At 47.9% G+C, this 22,168-nt stretch overlaps 1 protein-coding gene across 1 annotated transcript in view; it reads right to left on the minus strand.

Moving 5' to 3' along the window:
• Nucleotides 1-21,838, minus strand: part of SCN3B (sodium voltage-gated channel beta subunit 3) — a 273,681-nt gene extending 251,843 nt beyond the window's left edge. The window contains exon 1 of the mRNA XM_069614103.1: nucleotides 21,745-21,838. The gene's annotated coding sequence lies outside the window, so the exon portion shown is untranslated. The remainder of the gene's footprint in view (nucleotides 1-21,744) is intronic.
• Between the last annotated feature and the right edge of the window lie 330 nt (nucleotides 21,839-22,168).

The raw sequence follows: 22,168 nt of genomic DNA on the forward strand, positions 1-22,168 counted from the left end.
AGATGTGAATCATGCACGAGAGAGTCATGCAGGGGTCCTTCAGCGCATGGACACACAGACCTCTGTAGCCAGATGTGAACCATGCATGAGAGAGACATGCAGGGGTCCAGCAGCGCATGGGCACATAGACCTCTGTAGCCAGATGTGACCCATGCACGAGAGAGACATGCAGGGGCCCACCAGCGCATGCACACATAGACCTCTGTAGCCAGATGTGAACCATGCACGAGAGAGACATGCAGGAATCCAGCAGCGCATGGACACATAGACCTCTGTAGCCAGATGTGAACCATGCACGAGAGAGACATGCAGGCGTCCAGCAGCGCATGGACACATAGACCTCTGTAGCCAGATGTGAACCATGCATGAGACAGACATGCAGGTGTCCAGCAGCACATGGACACATAGACTTCTGTAGCCAGATGTGAACCATGAACAAGAGAGATATGCAGGGTCCACCAGCGCATGCACACATAGACCTCTGCTCTGTAGCCAGATGTGAACCATGCATGAGAGAGACATGCAGGGATCCAGCAGCGCATGGACACATAGACCTTTGTAGCCAGATGTGAACCATGCATGAGAGAGACATGCAGGGATCCAGCAGCGCATGGACAAATAGACCTCTGTAGCCAGATGTGAACCATGCATGAGAGAGACATGCAGGGGTCCAGCAGCGCATGGACACATAGACCTCTCTAGCCAGATGTGAACCATGCATGAGAGAGACACTGGCAGGGGTCCACCAGCCCATGGACACATAGACCACTGTAGCCAGATGTGAACCAAGCATGAGAGACATGCAGGGGTCCAGCTGTGCCTGGACACATAGACCTCTGTACCCAGATGTGAACCATGCACAAGAGATACTTGCAAGGGTCCACCAGTGAATGCACACATAGGCCACTGTAGACAGATGTGATCCATGCACGAGAGACATGCAGAGGTCCAGCTGTGCCTGGACACATATACCTCTCTACCCAGATGTGAACCATGCACGAGAGATACTTACAGGGGTCCACCAGTGAATGGACACATAGAACACTGTAGCCAGATGTGATCCATGCACGAGAGACATGCAGGGGTCCAGCTGTGCCTGGACACATAGACCTCTGTACCCAGATGTGAACCATGTGTTAGAAATGATATGATATGGTTTCGTCCTCATTGTATATGTTGGCCTATGCCCAGTCGCTTTGCAAGGGAAACCGAATTACAAGGTCATGACCTCAAGTGAATCGAGCCTCCATTTTAGGTTAGAAACGCCATTTTAGTTTATTGTACAAAGTCACCCTGTAGTCTAAAATGGCCGTCTCGTATGCTCTTGTTCTTGCCTTAACCTCTTCAACCTCTGTAGGAAGGTTAATGTCCAACCTGCCTTCAGGCTACATGTTAGGGTCATGTAGACCTTGTCCTTTGTTGTCCTCGGGATCAGGGGATTACTTGAATTAGCAATGTTAAACTACAAGTATACAAGAACAATACTGCTATCCAAATACGAGATGCGAAACATTTGTTTGATCTGTATTAAAACGATACGTAAAGAGTGTAACATTAAATTAAAGAATAATAGTGTGTGTTAGTAAATGTATTCAAAAGAAAACCGCATGCACGAGATATGTAAATTAGGAAAACGAACCTGGCGCGACCCTAGCCCAGTGTATTATTAACTTGTAAGAGGCTGGACATCATTATAACAAACTGTATGAATACGCTGATGTCCAGCTAGCAAATTCGGCTCACTGCTCACATTGAACCCTGCTGGTGGTCTCTGTGATATATTGACAGCCAAATAGCTTTTTGTGTACTTTGTTCAATACTGTTCAGTTTTGTAATAAAGATTCTGGGAATCTTTATAAGCCCGTGTCTGTGTATTTTCATTTGCTTGGTGTAACAGCATTAATAATGTATTTTTCTGATTCCACAGATGGCGCTCGAATAGGAACCCTCAAGATTGACTTCGTCTCATTGAAGGTTTGCTCGGCTATCGGACCGGATCGGACGGTACCAACAGAAATGGCCACTCTAGACGAGAAGCAAATTCCTCAACGAAACTGCACGATCCGATCCCTGAATGGTGAGCTGTAGCCCGAGACGATGTCTTGACGAGGGTCCATATATCGAGGTGGGTAAATTTGCCGAAAATCACCAGACACGTGGGTCCTTAGCATTGTCCTTAGTAACCCGATCAGGCCTCCCAGTCCTTTGGTCAGGTGAATCATGTCCCGATTCTTAATCTAACCCTGACAATTTGAATTTGGAGCATTGTACTCGCAAGAACAATTATTTAACCAGGTAACACCAGAACTTTGATATGCCTGGGAAATTGTCTGCCTGCTTTAGGGCATTATTCCGCAGCGACAGACAATCCTTGGAAGATAGCCGCCCCGCACCACAGGAGGGGTCGCCGGCATGTACTATGTACTGTAAGAAAAGCTTTGGTAGTATAGCATTTAATGACATTTGGCACAGACAGACCAGACATAATTCTAATCTTCGGTGGCCAACCAATGGTAGTTTTGAAATCCCTCGTATAGATTATCTAGAGTCAGTATTAGTAAAGAAAAAGGCTAGACCTGCAGCATTTGACGCATTGCACAGTTGGAAAACAGAAGCTTTGCGGCAACAAAAGAGTAGAGAGAAACATATGCGTAGACATATGACAATTGTCGAAAAGGCACGGTTATATGATCAAAATAAACAATTGGAGTCAGTTAGGAATACGGACAGGGCATTTCAATTAGGCATTCAGAAAATCTACCCTTCAAAAGATTTTCATACATCAGATGAATTGATTAATAAACTTTTGCATGAACGAAGGCCCCATGCCTCCGTGCCCCCCCCGTATGTCCCTCCTCCCGGCGCTTTGCCCCTTCCCGTTGTTGATCCCCCTCCTTTAGTTCCCCCGGTCCTCCCTGCTGTTCTTCCTGTTGTTCTCCCAGTCGTTGCTCCTTTGCCTGCCCCCTTGCCTCCACCTGTTGATATTCAGAATGTGCCTACTCTTCCTCTTCCAAGTGATTCTGCATCGCTTGTAGTAGACCAGGGAGCGAGACCAAGGGGTGTGACTTGTAATACTGTGTCCCCAGACAAAAAGAGTCAATTGATTGCTTGGGGTAAACATTGTATGGAGAAGGGTGAACAAGCTGATGTTTTTTCCACACTCGAAAATTTAAAAGGTATTCCTGAGAAAAATGTTTTTATTGAAGGATTAGGGACTCATTTGAGTATAATGTGGAATAGATTAAATTATGTAGATTTCCCACAAGGGTTACGGGATTTGAACGCCTTAGCATTGTCCAGAGATACTGCAGAGAAGGTATATGAGCATGTTGAGAGGATTTTTGAGTATAGGAAGGAGTTGGAAGGGTTACAGAATGAGGAAGCAGATGGTGGTAGTTTAGGTATTATGTACTTACAGTAACGGTTTTCTCCTCGCCGTGAATTAAAAGGTGAGGAAGCGCAAATTTGTATAAAGGATGCGATAAGATGGATTTCGGATATGTCGATAACTCCAGATGAAGTATATAACACATATAGTCAGTATGCGTTAGAAATGCAAAAGAAAGTGATACAGGTAATGGTAGAGTACTGGCAGAACGAGTGCGTAAATAGAAAGATTTGTTGTCCCGCAGAATTGTTGAGTGTTTATAAGAGAGCTTTTTCGGTTGATACTTCTTCGACTGCTTTAGCGCTCGACTTGACTCTGTTGCTTAGTAAGCGTTCTGAGTTGCCTACATCTCAGTTGCCTATGAGAGAGGTTCCCCCGACATTTGTCCCGAAGTTTGAGGTTGCAGCTAATGCTGCACAGGGTATACTCGCTGTGAACATTCCTGCACATTATGTATCACAGTTTGTTCACGTCCCGTTTTCAAGACAGGAAGTGAACACCATAAAGCAATCTATTCCCTATATAAGAAAGAATCCTACTGGGTTCTATAAAGAAATAGAGTCGGTCTTACAGTTAAGTGATATTGACCTATTATTTCCCGTACTCCTGCCAGTCGATTTGTGGAAACAGATTAGGACTATAGATGACATACCTGGGTTGGGAGATACATGGGATAACATGGTTAGGCTAGATAGAGAAAGACCAGCTGGAGAACGACTGCCTCAAGTGATATTAACCTTGCCTGATAGAATCATTGTAAAATTGAAAACTATAGTTCCTGAAAAAATAATCATTTGGGACAAGCTTACGGCCTGTGTCCAAGGAAAGTCTGAGGGTGCTACCGATTTGTTCAATCGGTTCGAGCAGGTATTTTCAGATTTCAGTGGACAAGACTTAGGCACAGAGCCAGGATAAAGGCTGTTTGTCGACAAATTTGTACGTGGATTGCTGCCTGACATCCAGTTACAGATTATGGCCCTCATTACAAGTCAGGCGTTAAGGGGTTAACGGCGCCATAAAGAGCGTCGGCGCCGTTAAACCCTTAACGCCTGATTACAAGTGTCCCTTTGCGGGTTGGTGTTTAACGCCTGCTTTTAGCAGGCGTTAAAAATCCAACCCGCAAAGGGACTTTGGAGCTAATTACGGCACCGTAATTTACGGTGCCGTAATTAGCGCCTTCCCCATTCCCATTATGCCCTATGGGGGCAAAAATGGGAATGGGGAAGGGGCCATGGTGAATGGGGAATTACCGCCCCGCCAACCTTGGAATGGGGCGGTAATTCCGCCATCCACCATGGCGGAGTCGGTGAGTTACCGGCATGGACCATGGTGCTAATAGCACCATGGTCCACTACCTGACTCGCAATGAGGGCCTATGTCTTCTGAAAGCGCTTGGCAGGCGAAGTCTCAATCAGAAGTACTGCATATGGCTCAGTACTATGAAAATCGTGTGAATACTGAAAAGGAAAAACTTGAGAAAAAAAAGGGTGACCTGAAAACAAAAGTTTTATTGCAACAGATTGTTAAAAGCCCTAGAGGGGGTAACCAATTTAGAGGTCAGTACATTCCACAGGGAAGTGCGCCCTTGGCTCCGGTAACCATTAACCAGTGTGCCTATTGTTGGCAGGAAGGCTACTGGCGCGCACAATGTCCGACCTTGCAGCAAAGGTCATTTGGGAACATGGGTAGACGATCCAGAGGTCGCCCAGGTGCAGGGGGCCCTGGCAGAGGTCAGTTTGCACCAGAACCACAGCAACCTCCCTCACAAGATAAGCACGTTTCGAATGTGGATAATAAAAACATTTTTGATCACCCTTCTGCCGCGTATCTCTCTGAAGAGCTTCCTTTTGATAGTATTCTGTTTCGCTAGGATTGCCCGAAGCAGGATTTGGAACCAACGCCTATTCCCATTCATCAGAAAGGCCCCTACATTGAGATGGCGGTGGGAAATAGGAAGCATCTATTTTTAGTAGATACAGGAGCACAGAAATGTTCCATTGATCATTCACGGGTTCCAAATACTCCCCTGTCAGGGCAGTCCAACGTTTCCGTAGGGTTTTCAGGCACACCTCTAGTTTATCCGGTCTCTTTGCCGGTACCGATAACACTGGGTCCCTTCACGGAACATTGTCCATTTCTACTTACCACAAACTGTGGGGAGAACTTGCTGGGGCTAAATTTGTTGAAGGCATTGCATGCAGACCTTTACCGCAAGAATTCAGTAATGTTCCAGAATGCTTCTGGGCAATTGATGATAATGATGTGGGCATTCTTCAAATTGAACCTGTTAAAATTATTTTGAAACATGGAGTAAAATTGCCTGCATCCCGCAATATAAGATCTCAGTTGAAGGCGAACAGGCTTTGAAATGTATAGTTTCTGATTTTGTACATTGTGGAGTAATTGAGGAAATTACGGGTAGCCTATGTAACAGCCCTATTTAGCCAGTATACAAAAAAGGTGGTAATGCGATTCCCTTTCGTTTTATAAATGATTTACGTGCTATTAACAAAATTGTGGCTCCTCAATTTCCTATTGTATGTACCTGATGTTACACCGATACTAACCATAATTCCGGCTTCTGACACTCATTTTAGCGTTGTTGATCTTAAAAAAACGCGTTTTTCAGTATTCCCATACACAAGGATAGCAGGTATTTGTTTGTGTTTACCCTAGGTGGACGCTCGTTTGCATTCACTCGTGCACCACAAGGGTACACTTAGAGTCCAAGTATTTATTGTAGGGCATTGAAAGAGCAGCTCAATACTCTCGAGTTGCCTACTACTTGCACATTACTACAGTATGTAGATGACCTCCTCTTGCCTGCTGATTCTGAGAGCGCCTGCAAAGAAGGCACCGTGTTGTTGCTTTGTCATCTAGAGAAACATGGCCACAAAGCTTCACTTAAAAAATTCCAATATTGTTGTCAGGAGGTGGCCTATTTAGGCTACCTCCTGACAAAGGAGGGAAGACGGTTGACACCTGAACGAATAAAGACTAATTCTGGCATGTCTGTCCCAAATACGCAGAAGGAAGTTAGAGCCCTGATAGGTATGGCTTCTTACTGCAGATTGTGGATCCCTAACTTTTCGTTACTGATTAAACCAATGTGGCTTTGACAAAGAAGGGCATTTCTTTGCCTTTGCCATGGACTTTGGAACACCAGACAGCATTTGATTTGCTCAAATCCGCACTGTGTTCAGCGCCGGTTTTAGGAACCCCGAATTATGACAAGGCCTTTGTATTGTTTGTGCATGAACGTGATGGATGTGCTTTGGCTGTATTAACGCAGGAGCATGGAAGGAAGAATAGGCCGTGCGGCTACTATTCCTCTGCCCTTGATCCTGAAGCATGCGCTTTGCCAAGATGTTTGCGCGCTGTCGCTGCTGCGTCTGTAAAACAGAGTGAGGGAATGGTCCTGGGTCTTGCGTTAACCCTAATGGTACCTCACTCTGTAGATATTCTATTGAATAGAACTCAAACGCAACACCTCACTTCTGCACGATTGACAAGATATGAACTAATCTTGTTTGCCCCCCACATTCAAATTCAGAAGTGTTGGGTATTAAATCCGGCTGAACGATTACCTGTCTTGCAAAATACTGTTGATGGTGACGAAACGTCACACGATTGCCTTAATGTGACAGAACAAGAGACTAAAGGCAGATGCTAACATAGAGTAAACTAAGAGATGGATCGAGGGTGCAAGGAGATTGGATGATGATGGGTGTTGGGTGGACAATATTGAAGGAAAATGGTTACTCCCTGACGCCTACATTACAATGATGGTTATTATGGCTCATGGTCCGACACATGTTTGTGCACGTAAATTGACAAAAATGCTACACAGTGTATGGGCCAATGATAAGATTTTCAAAACCGCTGAGCATTTTGTCCAATGGTGCATGATCTGCTTGCAGCATAATGTAGGAAAAGGTACCTCGACTCCTAGAGGAAGTTTCGCTCCACCTTCTGTCCCGTTTGAGGTTATTCACTTTGATTTTATTGAAATAGAACGTTGTAACAATCTTAAATATGTGTTGGTTGTCATTTGTGCCTTTAGTAAGTGGGTTGAGGCCTTCCCGGTTAGACATGCAACGGCCATAACCACGGCAAAAAACTTTGTTGAAAGAGTTTTTTCCTAGGTTCAGGCTGCCGAGAGTCATCTGGTCGGATAAAGGGCCACACTTTATCGCTACTGTAATCCTACAAATTTGCAAAGGATTGCAGATTGATAAACGGTTCCATTCGGCCAGACATGCCCAAAGTGCCAGATTAGTGGAAAGGCATAACGGCATTATAAAGAACAAACTCGCTAAGACGTGTGCTGGCACCAAGCTAAAATGGCCGGACGCCTTACTGATCGTGTTACCGTCGATGAGAACAACCCCTCAAACTAAGACTGGGCTCTCTCCCTTTGAGGTGGTAATGGGGAGACCTGCTAATATTTGTGGTTTGCCAAAAAGCAGTTCACTACGGGACATAGAAAATGTGCTTCTTTCAGATTACTGTAACCAGTTGACTAAAAATCTTTTTTCAATTTATCACCAGGTGCGAGAGGCATTACCTGTATGCTACGAGGGTCCCGGTCACAGTCTACGACCGGGGGACTGGATCCTCACAAAGGTTTTTGAGAGGTCGTCTTGCCTTGCACCTCGGTGGAGGGGCCCCTACCAAGTCCTGCTAGTCACTCAGACTGCTGTGCGGGTAGCGGGTCGTAAGAACTGGATCCATGCGATGCACACCAAACGGATCCCACAGCCCGTGCCATACGATACAGAAGATACAGAATCATTTCCCACTGCTGTAACTAGTGTGCCTGAAATAGCAACAACCAACAAGGGAGAATCGGAGACCGCTCCGGAATCCGCAAGGCCAGATAAAACGGCCATCTTGTCTCCGCACTCCCCAACAGTGGAACTTCCGGATCAATCCTTTTCTGATCCCATTTCCATTAATTCGCCACTTCCAGGAGGAAGTGACGACACTTTGTCCTCATCAGAAACTGTGAAATATAATTTGTGTCCAAGGAAGTAAACGTGCAGCATGATCTGACTGTGCGATTGGAAAAAAATAATTTGAGGGCTTGTCTTTTGGCCCGACTGTACGGGAAGATTCTGTTGGCTAAGGGTTGTGGGAAAGACATTAAGAAGACGCGCGACTCGAGTCGCCAGCAAACTAACAATTGGTGTTTTTTCGGTTGAAGACTACAATGCCTGCACCCGCTACCGCTCGTACCGAACTATTAGATAAAAATGTGACTACCAGAGACAATAATCAAGCATGTAAAGGGACCCCTAAAGTGTATTGTTGCCTTTTTGTGATAATTACTGGATTTTTAGTAACTGTTGGTTTTGGGTTATGGTATCTGGAGGAAGCATATCCGCTAGAGGACTTTTTACCTATTGAAAATGTATCTGTTATCACCACTCCTTCCGTGCAATTGCATACTTTATCGCCTAGAGATTCTTTGCATAAACAGAACTATCAGAATAATACCCTTTTGTTAATAATGAATGCCACTCATGCAATTTTAAATAAGAACAATTGCTGGATCTGTTCTCCCCCAACATGGGGATAAAGGGCTAGGTTGATATATTCATCCTTTACCTTTGACAACTGCCTGTTACGCTTCTCTTAGAGCACTATTTTTTGGCTGATGGAATGACAGCATCTCAGGGAACTTTGATGTTACAAATTTGAATAGTTTTGAAAAACATGTTTTGATGCCCCTGGGATGCTTGCTTTTTGCAAACAGAAGTAAGCCAAATGTTGTTTCTGTTAGGCCCTCTGATACATTGTCTCATCCTTTTCAGTCTTTAATCTCTTTCAAAATGGCTCCCATAGGCAATAAGGATGCCACGCCTTCATCATATTCTGTTAACCATAGCCCCGATTCAGTATCCTTCTGCATACAGAGCAATGGAACACGGTCAATGGGTAATTTTAGAAAGTGCGCCAACGTTGCGAATTTGACTAGTGAGAACAGACCTCTGTACGTAGGCGAACCTGTCTATTTTGTTTACGGTAACGTGGCATTTCCATGGTTGCCCAGGGATTGTCAAGGAACCTGCTATTTAGGGATTCTACTACCTGGGGTATTTATTGCCAGTACTGCAGAAGTTTCGAAAACTTGTCCATGACGAGGTGTGAAAGGGGATACTCCAGCGCAAACTCTAGGAGATATCATGAAATCCTTTGTGCCATTTTTTGGGCAAATTACGAATTCAGAAGATATCAGGGGACTAGCGAGAGTATTGGAGAGAACCATCAATCCGACCACTGACATACTCTATAATATGACATTAGAACAGAAAGCAATAAGATTAGTGGCTCTTCAGAACCGGATGGCATTAGATGTCATTCTGGCCGAGCGTGGAGGAGTATGTAAATTAGTGGGGTCCGCTTGCTGCGTTTACGTACCAGACTTCTCTCCGACAATCTTTAGGGCTATCCAAAATCTACATGTTCTTAGTTCAGAAGTACATGTTCCTGAGGGAAACTGGGAACTTAGTGCATGGTTTTGGGACCTCCTACGGTCATGGGGATGGAAGTTGTTATCGGCCCTGCTGATTATCTTGGGAAGTTTTCTGTTTCTTTGCTGTTGTATACAGTGTCTCCCTGGTATATGCTCAGTATTAGGGGGATGTTGCGCGCAAGCAACAAGTGTATTAGGGTATAAAATATACGCCCCAGAGAAGGTTTCCAAAGAGTATGTGTTAAAAGAATCTCTGGTGTCAGATGTAATGGCAATAGCTGTCAGACAATGATTTGGGATGTATAGATGTTGAAATGTGGAGTTAGTCGTAAAGTGATTGAAGGTATTTTAGCGTTTGGCATAGGCCAAAAGGAGGGTTTGTTAGAACTGATATAATATTGTTTCGTCCTCATTGTATATGTTGGCCTATGCCCAGTCGCTTTGCGAGGGAAACCGAATTACAAGTTCGTGACCTCAAGTGAATCGAGCCTCCATTTTAGGTTAGAACCGGCATTTTAGTTTATTGTACAAAGTCACCCTGTAGTCTAAAATGGCCGTCTCGTGTGCTCTTGTTCTTGCCTTAACCTCTTCAACCTCTGTAGGAGGGTTAATGTCCAACCTGCCTTCAGGCTACATGTTAGGGTCATGTAGACCTTGTCCTTTGTTGACCTCGGGATCAGGGGATTACTTGAATTAGCAATGTTAAACTACAAGTATACAAGAACAATAATGCTATCCAAATACAACATGCTAAACATTTGTTTGATCTGTATTAAAACGATAGGTAAAGACTGTAACGTTAAATTAAAGAATAAAAGTGTGTGTTAGTAAATGTATTCAAAAGTAAACCGCATGCACGAGATATGTAAATTAGGAAAACAAACCTGGCCCGACCCTAGCCCAGTGTATAATTAACTTGTAAGAGGATGGACATCATTATAACAAACTTTATAAATACGCTGTTGTCCAGCTAGCAAATTCTGCTCACTGCTCACATTGAACCCTGCTGGTGGTCTCTGTGATATATTGACAGTCAAATAGCTATTTGTGTACTTTGTTCAATACTGTTCAGTTTTGTAATAAAGATTCTGGGAATCTTTATAAGTCTGTGTCGGTGTATTTTCCTTTGCTTGGTGTAACAGCCTTAATATTGTATTTTTCTCATTCCACACATGCACAAGAGATACTTGCAGGGGTCCACCAGTGAATGGACAGATAGACCACTGTAGCCAGATGTGAACCATGCGCAAGCGAGACATGCAGGGGTCCACCAGCACATGGACACAGAGACCTCTGTAGCCGGAAGAGAACCGTGCACGAGAGATACTTGCAGGGGTTCAGCAGTGCATGGCCTTATAGGACTCTGTAGCCAGATGTGACCCATGCACGAGAGAAACATGCAGGGGTCCAGCAGTGCATTGACACATAGCCCTCTATAGCCAGATGTGAACCATGCACGAGAGATACTTGCAGGGGTCCAGCAGCGCATGGACACACAGACCTCTGTAGCCAGATGTGAACCATGCACAAGAGAGACATGCAGGGGTCCAGCAGCACATGGACACTTGACCTATGTAGCCAGATGTGAACCATGCACGAGAGAGACATGCGGGGGTCCAGCAGCGCATAGACATATAGACCTCTGTAGCCAGATGTGAACCATGGACAAGATATACCTGCAGGGTTCCAGCAGTGCATGAACACACAGACCTCTGTAGCCAGATCAGACGCATGCACGAGAGAGACATGCAGGGGTCCAGCAGCGCATGGATCACAGACCTCCATAGCCAGATGTGAACCATGCACAATAGAGACTTGCAGGGGTCCAGCAGTGCATGGACATATAGACCTCTGTAGCCAGATGTGAACCATGCACAAGAGAGACTTGCAGCGGTCCAGCAGTGCATGGACATATAGAGCTCTGTAGCCAGATGTGAACAATGCACAAGAGAGACATGCAGGGGTCCAGCAGCGCATTGACACATAGCCCTCTGAAGCCAGATGTGAACCATGCACGAGAGATACTTGCAGGGGTCCAGCAGTGTATGGGCATATAGGACTCTTTAGCCAGATGTGAACCATGCACGAGAGAGACATACAGGGGTCCACCTGTGCATGGACACATAGACCTCTGTAGCCAGATGTGACCCATGCACGAGAGAGACATGCAGGGGTCCAGTAGTGCATGGACACATAGACCTCTGTAGCCAGATGTGAACCACGCACGAGAGATACTTGCAGGGGTCCAGCAGCACATGGACGCACAGACCTCTGTAGCCAGATGTGACCCATGCACGTGAGAGACATGCAGGGGTCCAGCAGCGCATGCACACATAGACCTCTGTAGCCAGATGTGAACCATGCACGAGAGAGACATGCAGGGGTCCAGCAGCGCATGGACACATAGACCTCTGTATCCAGATGTGAACCATGCACGAGAGAGACATGCAGGGGTCCAGCCGCGCATGGACACATAGACCTCTGTAGCCAGATGTAAACCATGCACGAGAGAGACATTCAGGGATCCAGCAGAGCATGGACACATAGACCTCTCTAGCAAGATGTGAACCATGCACGAGAGATACTTGCAGGGGTCCAGCAGCGCATGAACACAGAAACCTCTGTAGCCAGATGTGAACCATGCACGAGAGTGGCATGCAGGGGTCCAGCAGCACATGGACACATAGACCTCAGTTATTAAGTACGTGGTACATGATTGGCTCTCAAACTATAAGGCCCTTCATGATATGACCTTCTACTATTGGTTGGTACGCTTGTACCCGTGTGGAACAATCGCTCACTAGCAGCACGTAAGCTGGCACCCAAGGTGTCAGTGGGTGGACTTGACCATTTCTCCTCACCCAATTAGCCCACCATCTCTCAACACTCATGCCTTCTGCCATCCAGACTGTCTTTGACCTTGTCCTTGCAAACTATCATTGCTCCTGAGAACAAAGGAGTATAGGCACATTTTATTGCAGTTCAGGTCTGCACGCCCAACATCTATTTCCATCCTTGGCTCATGTGACAGGAGACCGTATTTCATCCTGTTTTGCAGCATTTAATTGTCTTGAATTAATAAACTTGGCACTCATGTGTTGTTTCTTGCACCTTAACACGGGCTAATTCAGCTTCTCACATTCACTGTTCTCCAAGGATAGATAACCAGTTCTTGGCTGCTCCATCCTTGGACACCAGGCCAGATAGCTACTCCAGGTCTTTCCTTGATCTTTCTTGCTGCAACACACAGCCCTTCTATGCTTCTTTCTTCACAGGTCTGAGCTTAAAAATATGTACACAGATGACCAGAATTCCATTAAATGGTGGCACTGCCTTCAGTCTATTCACTATGTATAGGCATCCTTTTATGATTACTTAGTCTACTTGTGTTGCTGCATCTGTACAATTATAAAACGGCTCTGCAGTGCGCTTCACACATGCAAACTTTATTTCTCGTATGAAAGTTTACTTGATTCTTTACTTCGTCATCTGGGTCTATAAGGTCTATTTATTCTCTTCTTCAGCCAATCTTCTCAGTGCGTCATGCTTGCTTCTTGTGACGTCACCAACTACTCTTTCTCTCATGATATGATATGATATGATATGGCATTTATAACGCGCCCATACACAAGTGTTTCGAGGTGCAACGAGGCAAGGGAGGGGAACAAAGGGAAGACACACAGCGATCTTACTAGGCCAGGTGTCATTCAGATTGTGCAAGTGCATGGGAAGGGGGAAAGGGAAAAGTGTGTGGAGGAAGGGAGAGGGGAAAGTGCAGTTCATGGGATATTCCTCATATTCCTTCAGGGATCTCCTCCAAGAGACCGTTGTCTCTGCGTGGGTACATCACATAGGGTCTTCTCAATGGATACTTTGTCTCAAAGGCTCTCTGTGGAATTGGCACCATCACTGGTGTTGTGCATGTCGTAATTTCCGTTTTTCAACATATAGGCAACATGGGGGCGGGACTTCCTGCTGAGGCATTCAGCTGCTCCTCTGCAATGCGTTTCCTCCTTCTCGACTCCTCCTCCATGGCCTACATCTACCTCTCTCCTCCACCTCCATGCCATACTTCTTGTCATTCTCTCCACCTCCTCCATGCCCTGCTTATCATCCTTCTCTCCTTCTCCAAGATGCTCTATTTATCTTCCTTTTCTTCTCCTCCTTGTCCTATGTCCCCTCCTTCCCTCCTCCTCCATGCCCTACTTCTCCTCATCTGCATTCCTCCTCCATGTCCTACTTCTCTTCCTTCTGTCCTCCTCTTGCATGTCCTACTTCAACTCCTTCTCTGCCCCTCCTCCATGCTGTACTTTTCCATCTCTCCTCCTCCCCCTTGCCCTACTTCTCCTCATTCTCTCTTCCACCTGCATGCCCTACTTCTTCTCCTTCTCCATTCCCTACTTTTCCTCCTTCTCTCCTCCTCCTTTCCCTACTTCTCCTCCTTCTCTCCTTCTGCTCAATTTCCTCCTCCTCCTCCATCTCTCGTCCTCCTCAATACCTACTTCTCCTCCTTCTCTCCTCCTCCATGTCCTCCTTCTCCTAATTCATGCCCCACTTCTCCACCTTCTCCCATCCATGCCCCCTTCTCCTGTTTTTTATCCTCCTCCTCTGTGCCCTATTTCTCCACGTCTCTTCTCCTCTGTGTCCTACATCTCCTCCTTCTCTCCTCTTCCATGACCTACTTCCCCTCCTTCTCTCCTCCTCCTCCACCTCCTCCTCCTCCATTCCATACTTTTCATCCTTCTCTCTTCCTCCTGCTTGCCCTACGTCTCCTCCTTTTCTCCTCCTCCCAGATGCCCTACTTCCTTCTCCCCCTTCTCTCCTCCGCTGACATGCCATACTTCTCATCCTTCTCTCCTCCTCCTTGCCCTACATCCCCTCCTTCTATCCTCCGCCATGCTCTACTTCTCCTCCTGTATTCTTTCTCCATGTCCTACTTCTCCTCCTTCTCTCCTCCTCTTCCATGCCGTACCTCTCCTTTTCTCTCCTCCTCCTCCATTCCCTACTTCTCTTCTTTCTCTAATCCTCCTCCCTCATGGCCCACTTCTCTCTTCATTCTCCATGCCCCACTTCTCCTCCTGCTCCCCCAAACCCTACTTATCGTCATTCTCTCTTCCTTCTCCATGACCTACTTCTTCTCCTTCTCTCCTCCTCCTCCTTCACACCCTACATCTCCTCTTTCTCTCTTCCTCCTCCATGCCCTATTGCTCCTCCTCCTCCATGCCCTATTTCTCCTCCATCTCGCTTCCACCTCCATGTCCTACTTCTCCTCCTGCTCTACTCTTCCTTGCCCTACTTCTACTCCTTCTCTATTCCTCTTCCATGTCTATTTCTTCTCCTTGTCTCCTCCTCCATTCCCTATTTCTCCTCCTCCAATCCCTAATGGTCCTCCTTCTCTCTTCCTCCTCTGTGCCCTACTTTGCCTCCTTCTCTCCCCCCTCGAAGCCCTACTTCTCCTCCTTCTCTCTTTCTGTTTCATGCCTACGTCTTCTCCTTGTCTCCTCCTCCTCCATGCCCACTTCTCCTCCTTCTCTCCTCCTCCATGCCCTAATGCTCCTCCTTCTCTCCTTCTCCTCCATGCCCTACTTATCCTCCCTCTTTCTAACTCCCCCATGCCATACTTCTCCTTGCCCTTTCCTCCTCCTCAATGTCTTACTTATCTCTCCCCCTCCATGCCATACTTCTTCTCCTTCTCTTCTCACCATGCCCTACTTTTCTCTCCACATTCATGCCCTACCACTCCTCCTTCTCTTTTCCTCCTCCATGCCATACATCACCATCTTCTCTCCTCCTGCATGCCCTACTTCCCATCCTTCTCTCTTCCTCCTCCATGTCCTACTTCTCCTCCTTTTCTCCTCCTCCATCTCCTACTTCTCCCCTTCTCTCTTCCTACTCCATGCCCCCCTTGTCTCTTCCTCCTCCACGCCTACTTCTTCTCCTTGTCTCCTCCTCCTCCATGCCCTCCTTCTCTCCTCCTCCTCCTCCATGCCCTACTTCTCCTCTTTCTCTCCTCCTCCATGCCCTACTTCTCCTCCTTCTCTCCTCGTCCATGCCCTATTTCTCCTTTCTCTCTTCCTCCTCCATGTCCTACTTCTCCCCTCCTCCTCACGCCCTACTTCTCCTCCTTCTCTCCTCCTCCTTCTCCATGACCTACTTCTCATCCTTCCCTCTTCCTACACCATGCCCTCCTTCTAAGCTCCAACAAGAAGCATTACTTCTCCACCTTCTCTCCTCCTCTGACATGCCATACTTCTCTTCTTTCTCTCCTCCTCCATACCCTAAGTCCCCTCCTTCTCTCCTACTCCATGCCCTACTCTCCCCCTTCAGTATTCCTCCTTCATGTCCTACTTCTCCTCCTTCTCTCCTCCTCTTCCATGTCCTACTTCTCCTCCTTCTCTCCCCTCCTCCATGCCCTATTTGTCCTCCTTCTCTTCTCCTCCTCTGTGCCCTCCTCTCCATGTATATCCTCTTCCTCTCTTCACTACTTCTCTTCATTCTCTACTCCTCCTCCCCATGCCCTACTTCTCTCTTCATCCTCCATGCCCTACTTCTCCTCTGTCTCCCATCCACCATGCCATACCTCTCCTCCTTCTATCTTCCTCTTCCATGCCCTACTGCTCCCCCTTCTATCCCTTCTCCTCCATGCCCTACTTCTTCTCCTTGTCTCCTCCCCCTCCATGCCCTACTTCTCCCCCTTCTCTCCCCCTCCATGCCAAACTTCTCCTCCTTCTCTCCTCCATGCCCTACTTCTTCTCCTTCTATCTTCCTCCTCCATGCCCTACTTCTCCTCCTTGTCTCTCCCTCCTCCATGCCTACTTCTTCTCCATGTCTCCTCCTCCTCCTCCATGCCCTACTTCTCCTCCTTCTCTCTTCCTCCATGCTCTAATGCTCCTCCTTCACACCTGCTTCCTCCATGCCATACTTCTCCTCCTTCTTTCCTCCACCTCCATGTCCTACTTCTCTCCCCTCCTCCATGCCACACTTCTCCTCCTTCTATCCTCTCCATGCACTGTCTCTCTCCTCATTCATGCCCTACCACTACCCCTTCTCTCTTCCTCCTCCATGTCCTGCTTCTCATTCTCTCCTCCTCCATGCCCTACTTCTCCTTCTCTCCTCCATGCCCTACTTCTCGCTCCTCATTCATGCCCAACTTCTCCTCCTTCTCTCCTCCTCCTCCTCTGTGCTCTACTTCTCCGTCTCTCCTCCTCGATGCCCTACTTCTCCTCCTTGTCTCTCCCTCCTCCATGCCTACTTCTTCTCCTTGTCTCCTCCTCCTCCTCCATGCCCTACTTCTCCTCCTTCTCTCCTCCTCAATGCTCTAATGTTCCTCCTTCACACCGGATTCCTCCATGCCATACTTCTCCTCCTTCTTTCCTCCACCTCCATGTCCTACTTCTCTCCCCTCCTCCATGCCACACTTCTCCTCCTTCTATCCTCTCCATGCACTGTCTCTCTCCTCATTCATGCCCTACCACTACCCCTTCTCTCTTCCTCCTCCATGTCCTGCTTCTCATTCTCTCCTCCTCCATGCCTTACTTCTCCTTCTCTCCTCCATGCCCTACTTCTCCCTCCTCATTCATGCCCGACTTCTCCTCCTTCTCTCCTCCTCCTCCTCTGTGCTCTACTTCTCCGTCTCTCCTCCTGGATGCCCTACTTCTCGCTCCTCATTCATGGCTTACTTCTCCTCCTTCTCTCCTTCTCTCCTCCATGTCTTATCTGATCTACTCTCCACTGTCTGCGTTTCTCTCACGTTGCTATAATGCACTGCCATATTCCAAACCTTGCCTTCCGTGCACCTCTGCACCCTCCCCACGCCCCCCCCCGGGGCCAGATTGAGCAATCGCTTGACTTTAGGGAGATGTGTGAGTGGGGTGGGCATGATCTGCACAGACCCAGGATTCCCGAGTGTTGATGAGAGCACGGGGGAGTGCCACCCGGCCCCACTAGCTGAGGTTCCAGCATCTGTGCCTCGGCCATAATGGAAACCCTTGGCCCATGGTTCCTGTCTCCTCTCTGCAGCGGCCGCCCGCGCCTGTAAAAAGCATCACTCCTAGTATCTGCAAATTGGAACTCGCGGGTCCCCGAACGCATTTATGTGAAACACTTGCAACCCATAATCTTTTGGAGATGCATGTTTGCCTGACTATACCACGTGGTTCGTGGATGCCTGCGATGGGGTTCACCTCCCATTCCGAGCCCCCACATCCGTGACTTCCATTTAAGGGGTGGATGAAAGTCCCTTGCTGGAGGCTGAGTGATGGGACTTGGGTGACTCTGGGGGGCAAGCCCCCAGAGTTGCTTCATTATGTAGGCCCCGGGGGATCCCTCAGCCCAAGTGATCCCCAAGTCTGTTAGCCCCAAAGACTCACCAACATACCAAGACCGCAAAGTCCTGATAGAGCCACGCACTGGGAAACTGGGTGTGGTGTTATTCTAGAAGTTGGCTCCCATGCACAGAGTACTAGTGACACTCTAGAAGTTGGTTCCCGTGCACAGAGTACTAGTGACACTCTAGAAGTTGGCTCTAGAAGTTGACTCCCATGCACAGAGTACTAGTGACACTCTAGACTTTGGCTCCCGTGCACAGAGTAGTAGTGGCACTTTAGAAGTTGGCTCCCGTGCACAGAGTACTAGTGACACTCTAGAAGTTGGCTCCTGCGCACAGAGTACTAGTGACACTCTAGAAGTTGGCTCCCATGCACAGAGTACTAGTGACACTCTGGAAGTTGGCTCCTGTGCACAGAGAACTTGTGACACTCTAGAAGTTGGGTGGGTCCCTTGCACATAGTATTAGTGATACTCTAGAAGTTGGTTCCCATGCACAGAGTACTAGTGACACTCCAGAAGTTGGCTCCCATGCACAGAGTACTAGTGACACTCTAGAAGTTGGCTCCTGCGCACAGAGTACTAGTGACACTCTAGAAGTTGGCTCTAGAAGTTGGCTCCCATGCACAGAGTACTAGTGACACTCTAGAAGTTGGCTCCCGTGCACAGAGTACTAGTGCCAATCTAGAAGTTGTCTCCCGTGCACAGAGTACTAGTGACACTCTAGAAGTTGGCTCCCGCACACAGAGTACTAGTGACACTCTAGAAGTTGGCTCTAGAAGATGGCTCCCACGCACAGAGTACTAGTGACACTCTAGAAGTTGGCTCCCGTGCACAGAGTACTAGTGACACTCTAGAAGTTGGCTACCGTGCACAGAGTACTAGTGACACTCTCGAAGTTGGTTCCCGCGCACTGAGTACTAGTGACACTCTAGAAGTTGGCTCCCGTGCACAGAGTACTAGTGACACTCTAGAAGTTGGCTCTAGAAGTTGGCTCCCATGCACAGAGTACTAGTGACACTCTAGAAGTTGGCTCCCGTGCACAGAGTACTAGTGACACTCTAGAAGTTGGCTCCCACGCACAGAGTACTAGTGACACTCTATAAGTTGGCTCTAGAAGTTGGCTCCCATGCACAGAGTACTAGTGACACTCTAGAAGTTGGCTCCCATGCACAGAGTACTAGTGGCACTCTAGAAGTTGGCTCCCGTGCACAGAGTACTAGTGACACTCTAGAAGTTGGCTCCCATGCACAGAGTACTAGTGACACTCTAGAAGTTGGCTACCGTGCACAGAGTACCAGTGACACTCTCGAAGTTGGCTCCCGCGCACTGAGTACTAGTGACACTCTAGAAGTTGGCTCCCATGCACAGAGTACTAGTGACACTCTAGAAGTTGTCTCCTGTGCACACAGTACTAGTGACACTCTATGAGCCAATGCTCTAGAAGTTGACTCCCTTGCACATAGTACTAGTGACACTCTAGAAGTTGGCTCCCATGCACAGAGAACTTGTGACACTCTAGAAGTTGGGTGGGTCCCTTGCACATAGTATTAGTGATACTCTAGAAGTTGGTTCCCATGCACAGAGTACTAGTGACACTTTAGAAGTTGGCTCCCATGCACAGAGTACTAGTGACACTCTAGAAGTTGGCTCCCATGCACAGAGTTCTAGTGGCACTGAGTACTAGTGACGCTCTAGAAGTTGACTCCCTTGCACAGAGTACTAGTGGCACTCTAGAAGTTGGCTCCCATGCACAGAGTACCAGTGACACTCTAGAAGTTTGCTCCCATGCACAGAGTACTAGTGATGCTCTAGAAGTTGGCTCCCTTGCACAGAGTACTAGTGGCACTCTAAAAGTTGAAGTCCATGCACAGTGTACTGGTGTTACTCTAGAAGTTAGCACCCATGCACAGAATTCTTGTGTTATTGTAGAAGTTAGCGCCCATGCACAGAGTACTGGTTTTACCCTAGAAGTTGGCATCCATATACAGAGTCCTGGTGTTACTCTAGAAGTTAGTGCCGATTTACAGAGTACTAGTGCTACTCTAGACGTTAGCACCCATATACAGAGTACCATTGGTACTCTAAAAGTTAGCATCCATGTACAGAGTACTAGTGACACTCTAAAAGTTAGCGCCCATTCACAAAATATTGGTGTTACTCTAGAAGTTGGTGCCCATGCACAGCATAGTACTCTAGAAATTAGCACCCTTGCACAGAGCACTGATACAGTTCTAGAAGTTAGTGCCCATGCACAAAGTACTAGTGCCACTCTAGACATTAGCACCCATGCACAGAGTACTGGTGTTGCTCTAGAAGTTAGCGCCCATGCAGAAGTTAGTAAGAGAAGTACGTTTAACTATTGTCAGTCTTCTATGTAGACACATCTGCATGCTGGTACACAATTAAAGATGCAATGGGAAAATAGGTAAATGGAAGCCCACAAAATTGCAAACTGTGCAACCAGAACACTGTGACCCACAGCCAGGCTCCGCATTGAGACACTGCACATGGTGCAGGCAGGCCGTTCTTCCTGCTGTAAATGGCTCTGCTACAGCGCTTGCCTAATCGTGATTGTGTTAAGTGTGCAGGCACAAAATGGCTGACTCACACGGGTTTATGGAGCACAGTCCGGCCTCCATGTGTAATGCACTAATATTGATCAATTGCTTGGCACGCACTGGGGTGGCTAATTGATCGTGCCACTGCACCTGTGAGGCAAGCAAATCATGTAGACGGTGTTTGGTAGCCAAGGGGGCCTCCATGGGGCCTGCGCCATGACTGTGCATGGGGTCTGCCAGCTTGATTTATTTTACTCGCCCCTCCCCTTGCCTGGGGCCTGTCTCCATGGGCTGTTCACCAGCTGCCCATTACTGGGGAGCAGAGCGGGATAAAATGAATGTCTGATGCATGGGCGTCATTGTTTCAGGAACCTCGCATGCCACCTTCCTTCCTTAGCCGGATGTGCCATTGAGGAAAGGTACTGGCATATGCAAATGAGCCTTCTGCTGCCTCCAAAAGGTGCATTCTCGCGGAACTGCGTGCTGCCCCAGGCCCTCTCTGACGAGGGATCATGGGAGTCGTAGTAAGGAACATCTGGAGGGCCACAGGTTGCAGAACTCTGTTTTAGTTCCACCCCTTTGTGTTGCTGTTAGTGTGTCACCTCCTGTGGGGTGGTGGGGTACCTGCGCAGAGGTGTGCTGCCACTCGGGAGCCCAGGTGCGCTTCATTGACTGGGCCCACACCGGCCGTACCTGCAAATATCAAGCCTAGGAAGGCGATTAAGGACCAGGCACAGCTCTTCATCCGATACCCCCACCCCTTTCAGAAGTTGTGCCCACAGGCCTTCCTGATAACACCACCTTGAGCTGGGCCCAGTCATGGACATGTAGACAGGCAGCTGGGGAGGGGGGCCTGAGAGCGAATATCTCCGGGGTTCCCCAGTTCACGGGCACTGGCCTAATCTAACACTCCCGCCCCCCCCCCCCCCATCTCCCCTCAGCTGCAGGGGGCACGGATAGCTGAGCTTCGCATGCAATGAGGTCAAACTTACAGCGCCCAGTGGATGCCCAGGGAAGGTGTCCACCGACAGGATGAGGCTGCGTGCGCTTCGCCACTGGTGCCACCGTCCACCTCGAGGCCCTGAACAGGGCGGCCTCGATGCCCTCCCAGCACACGGGTCTTGATTGGCAGGTCTTAGTGAAATGAGTTTGCATAAAGCCCATCTCACAGGCCAATGGCAGAAGTGGACTCAGGCGCAGCCGTGGAGCTTTTTATAGAACACTCAATAATATGCCATGCTCTTGCGAGTCGGTGCCAACAATGTACACATGCCCTCATGGTGGGTATCAGGTCACACGCGGCTTGCGGCATTGTTGGTAAAAATACCCCCGCATGCTCAAGATGGCTGCGCCAGCAGGGCTCTGCTGGGCACTGCTTTCCACACAAATGGCTGTTCCTGTATCCAGGGAATGCAG

Source organism: Ambystoma mexicanum, chromosome 9 (genome assembly GCF_040938575.1).
Source record: "Ambystoma mexicanum isolate Mex_15411 chromosome 9, UKY_AmexF1_1, whole genome shotgun sequence".
In the NCBI taxonomy this organism is placed as follows: Eukaryota; Metazoa; Chordata; class Amphibia; order Caudata; family Ambystomatidae; genus Ambystoma; species Ambystoma mexicanum.